The 5,467-nt window shown below is 32.8% G+C and overlaps 1 protein-coding gene across 5 annotated transcripts in view; it reads right to left on the minus strand.

Annotated features, from left to right (window-relative positions):
- Positions 1–2,466: 2,466 nt before the first annotated feature.
- The window catches only part of Gria2 (glutamate ionotropic receptor AMPA type subunit 2), a 114,384-nt gene continuing 111,383 nt past the window's right edge, over positions 2,467–5,467 (minus strand). For all 5 annotated transcript variants that reach the window (XM_021196100.2, XM_021196097.2, XM_021196099.2 and 2 more), the window contains one exon: positions 2,467–5,467. This exon is cut by the window's right edge and continues 692 nt beyond it. The gene's annotated coding sequence lies outside the window, so the exon portion shown is untranslated.

Consider the following 5,467-nt stretch of genomic DNA (forward strand, 5'->3'; position numbering starts at 1 on the left):
CTTACTTAATGCAGATGAAATAAACTAAACAATAATAAATACTGATACTTGTTTTTAACCACTTCCATTGATAAATTAGAAATTGTTCTGTACTTGGTTGGGAAATTCCCTGTTTCTACTTAAATTTCATCTGCAGTTTTATTATTTTCTTATCATCGGCATGGATTTTAGATGCATGTAAACTAAGCTATGTAGGAGGCAGAAGTTAGCATCATCAAACTGTGGTGTTTGTTGATGAACTGAATTAGAGTTTTGAGAGTAGAGAGAGAAGTCATGATTATAGGGAAGCCATTTACCAAATATAAGCTTTTTTGAAAGGAAATTATGAGTCCATGTTAAAGCCAATTTTTGATGAATTTTACCAAGACCTTTGTCCTGAATGAAAGTATAATGTCTTCTGCAGAAGAACAGGTAAATATATCAATTTTAATTGTCAAATACTAACCCTAAATCCAAATTATTTCTATGTGACTGGGAACACATCAACGCATGATTTATAGAAACTTCTCAGAAATAGAGGCTTTAAATTTAGCCCTTACTTCTAATAAATACTATTTAATAGATTCAATTATCATTTCTAAGAGAAAATGGGTAAATTAGTGAGTTACTGAATGAATGTTCGCAGATAAAACTGACTAGCATATTAAGATGATGAAACCGTTTTGAACCAAATAACAAGACTTTCTGCACTGCGTGGCACTCCCATGCATGAACCTGTTTCTTCAAGCATCAATTTTAAAAGATACAGTCTTTCCTTTCACCATTCCGGGAAACTGTCCTAGTATCCACATGCTCCAGTTGAGGAGACACACAGAGGTGAGGGGATGGGGAAGATAAAGCTAGAGAGCTGGACTTGACTCCCTCCCAAGAGTTTAATCCACTCCCCCACATTCCAATTTACAGTAAAATGAAATTGGCACATTAACCTGAAAGGAAAAAGAAAGAAAGAAAAGTGACCAAATGTATTCAGTAAATCCAGGTTATCATTAATTTAATAATTCTGAGTTTATGCATATTCAAAAGGAGTTTGGCTGTGGAATAGCAAAATTAGGTTATACTTATACTTTGTGAGTGATATAAATTTCAAAATCCTAGGGAGTCAAATTAATATAGAGAATAGGTTGTGCTTCTAGAGAAGTGGCTATCAAAACCCTGATGAGCAAGGGTAAGACCGTGTTCTCAGTTTTCCTGCTTCTTCAGAGAACCTCCTGCCTCCTCCAGGAATTCTCGTGAATGTGGAGTCTTTAGGTGAAATGGGAATATAGCTAACCAGCCACGTTGGATCAGAATATATGTGTGATGCAAACATGGAGATGAACACATGCTTTCCTCTTTCATTTGAGAGATTCCTAGTCCCTTGCTACGGTCATTAAGACTTTGAAAGTTTCAGTCCTGTCTTGGACAAAGTGAACTGCGTTGTACGTGTTCTCAAAGCAAAATTTCTCATAAGGCAAGTCAAAGCTAGATGGACAGCATGAGGGAGGGATGTAACGGAATAAGATGGATGAAACTATACACTGAGAAAATATGATATTGGATATAGGATAAGTGACAAATGTCACTTGTATCTAAGAGTACAAAGAGAGTGTAAAATATAAAGCAAGAAAGGGATACAGACAGGACACAAGACATCCACAAATTCTTCACGATCCACATTAGCTCTGGCACTTCTTTAGAGCTTGGGGAACTTTCTGATATGTCGTGTTTACATAAATGTACTTGAACCTCCATGGGCTTGGAATATTGTGTGCTGTCCATGGGTTTTTCATTTTAGACATAAAGTGTAATTATTGAGTGTCTAACAAAATGTCTTGTGTCATGGTTTAACCCAAACAATGTATTAAAAGCATTTAAAAAAAAAAGGATTTAATTCAGTATTTCCCAGACCATTTAGTGCTCCCTCAAACTTTTGTTCAGGGTCTCAGAGCAGTTTTGTATACTTACCCATCCTCCGTGCCGGCGAGGTAAATTAAACCAGTTTTAAGTGTCAGAGCACCTTGTACATCTTTCCATAGTTAATGCATATTTGCAACTTTCAGGTAACTTCCTTTAATATGCTTCTTGTGACTCTATTCATAAAGATTTGTCAAGCTCACCTAATCAAGTGTCCAAAGTTAATGCTATACTCTTATTAATGTATATATTTCCAAATAATGCTAGTGTCATAAACATTCTAAGTCATTAGATCAAACACCTGCATATTCCATATAAATTAAAACTGGAAAGATACATTTGACCTAATTGCACTTTCTTTCAGAGGACTGACCACCCCTGCTCCCCCTCAAAAAAAAGTGCACAATCAATTTTATCAGCAGAAAGCAAGTTTAAAAACACAGAAATTCATTCCACACATGAAGTCATCAAATAGTTTCTATTATGTAATGTACCTCCAGATTGCCATTAGGTAAAGTATGGAAGAAAATATGAAAAATTGGTATGTCATAATTTAATGAAGTGCAAAGAGGCTCTTTTTAAAAAGTTTTAATGATGTTATTGGTGCTAGAGGATTGCTCAGTGGTTAAGAAAGAACACTTGCAGTGGACCCGAGCTAGTTTCCCCAAAACCATTTTGGGAGTTGGCAAGCATCTATAACCCCAACTCTAGCTCTGATATACCTGGGCCCACCCCTGTTGTCAGCAGACCCCTACACTCATGGGCATGTTCCCACATCAGCACGCACATACATACACTTCATTTAAAAGTAAAAGTTAATGATATCATTATGATATGGTAGGTGCTAAAGGTTTTTACAGGAATATTGCTAGTAATTCTCTTCTTATTCTCAAAGTACTACCGTGATCATAAAAATATTCACAGTATTTATAGATTAGAAGTGTAAAATTCCTGTATTTTAAGCACATTCACCTTTATATTGGTGTGTTACATACTTGGTACATTTAAATATAAAAATGTTACAAATTTATGTGCAAGTTAGGAGAACTATAATATTGGAATAACTTTAGAGTACATATAAATAGAATTGTGTAGTTATTCAAATGACCAGCTTTGTGAAGAAATTAGTAAATAATTTTTAAGTTAAAGAATCAATGGTCAATTTTTAAAAGTTAAACCATATTTTAAAGCAAGTTACTTTCCTGTTCTTTAATATGAGTACCACAGCAAATAAGATGACCACACAGTAGGAGGGCTCAGTGCACAATGCCTGGTATGTTACCAGTGTTGTCTATTACAAAACAGGTGATTTAATCAATAGCCACATTTTTATATATGTCCAAAGTGCCTAATGAGTATAGGTGTGAAATACCAGAATTACTAATTCTCTTAATTTAAATTAAAAAACATTCTGCCTTGACTCTATTCAGACTTTGCTGACAAACTGATGCCCTCCCTCACTACCTAGGTTTATTTGGGGAGAATATATGATACACTTTTTGGTTTCTCATTATTAGGTTGATGTACCATTAAGTAAAAACAAAATAAAAAGATGTTGGCATTTTATAAGAACATATTTTATGTATGACTGAAGTTTTCACAACACTCTGAAAAATCCATCAGATGTTAGATTTAAAAATAAAATCAAAAGCATTTTCAGACATAGTACACATGAAAAATTGGAAATCCCAGTATCTTCAGTAGAAGTTGTAGAAAGTGTTTGTCTCCTTGGAGTACGACACCCACTTAACACAGCAGAGAATAAGGTACTATACTGTAAACAAAATGTACAGTAAAGGACAATTGTAAATTTACATAAGAATAGTTCATAATTATTTTGGTCTTTCCATAACAGTTTATAGAAAATGAATAAAAAAAAAACCTTGAGAGAGCTGTCACCATTCTTTTTTGAGCACTTATCACTTATATGCACACAGACACATCTATACAGCAATATACTGATGCATTGTTACATGGATATTGAACTAGATTTTACTGCCTAAAACTGAGCTCTGTGTTAGCCAATCAACATTATCCATACTTGAGATACTCTTACATTAAGTGTTCTTGTCATGTCATAACTATAAAAACATGAAAATATAACTTTACATTATTTCAATTATTTACATTAGTTCAAGCTTGACAGAGAAAAATTGATAAGCTCAATTTTTGGAAGAGTAGGCCCAGAGGTACAATAAATAGCTTTGATTGTATATAGTCATCTTTTTTAAAATAATTTTTAAAAACACATTTTAAGTACAATATGGAAATAATTAGTCTGCAATTTGGTCATTCTAGCATATATTATTAAAACTTAAAATGTACCTCCAGAATCCCTGATGAGTAATGCACTCAAATTATTTTGTATGACCTTGGAATTTATAGAAGGGATGGTAAAATTTAGTGAAGACCATCATGAAACTACATGCTACCATGTAGAATGCAAGTGGCTACTGTTAAATCTTACATTTCTGATCTTTAAAAATAGTAAGGATGCCCTACCAAGCACTTGGTCAGACACCAAATATTACACAGATTTTTTTTTTATGAGAGAAAAAGTAACATATAAATCTTAAAGATAACTACCAGGTGTCAGTTGCTTTTAACTCTAAAGTAATTTTATTTGGAGGACATTAGTGGAAACAAAAATAAAAGATATTTTAAGGAAGGGAAGATAGATGGCTTAAATCAATCAAATAGTGTAGTATGATTTCTTTAGTGAAATGTTACAGAGATGGGACAGTATCCACATTACACAAATTAAAGTGCCCCTTCTACTTGAGGCATAAATAAGAATTAATATATTAGAGTTGATTTTATAGATAGAAGTTGAAAGAAACTATTTGTAGGTGACTAAAGTATTCAAAAACTGATGTCAGTTCTTATAATTTTAAAACTAAAAATATATACTTAGATTATAGAATTTGGCCAGTGTACAAGTATCTGAACATCTACCTTCAAGCCATTTTTGACTTTATATATAATGATTACTGCTCCTACACAACCTTAAATACTTGAAGAGCAGAAAACCACACAATCTGACATTTGATAATAAATCTGATTTTAAATCTTTAAGCATTTATCTATATAGATTAATGCTTTTTAATTAACAAACATTTTACTATTATATATATGATGTACAGAAAAAATAGTTTTAGATATACTATTTGGGGTAAATTCTATTTGTCAAAGAAAAACTATTCCTGTATTTTAACTGGGGTCCCTTTCTTAGGGGATCCTAAGGACTATGCATTAGTGTCTTTAGATCACTGGATGTATGACCAAACTGTAGCTAAGCAAAATTAACTGGACCACTTGCAAATAAAACAATAGAAAAATGTTTATTTCAAATGTCAAGCATCGCCAAGTAGTTTCATATTAACACCAAATGTTAAAGAACAGGATACATTAAAGTTTTAATAACAATATTAAATTACAAGACTGGAGTCTCCTCTGCTTCCTTCCTCAGCATTTACATATTTGGCTTTGAAAAATATGGAACTGATACCATGGACCATTTTTCCCATCATTTCCCACTCAGTTTGACTTTATTTTTTGTTTTGTTTTGTTTTTT

The sequence above is a fragment of the Mus pahari genome, chromosome 4 (assembly GCF_900095145.1).
Source record: "Mus pahari chromosome 4, PAHARI_EIJ_v1.1, whole genome shotgun sequence".
Lineage (NCBI taxonomy): Eukaryota > Metazoa > Chordata > Mammalia > Rodentia > Muridae > Mus > Mus pahari.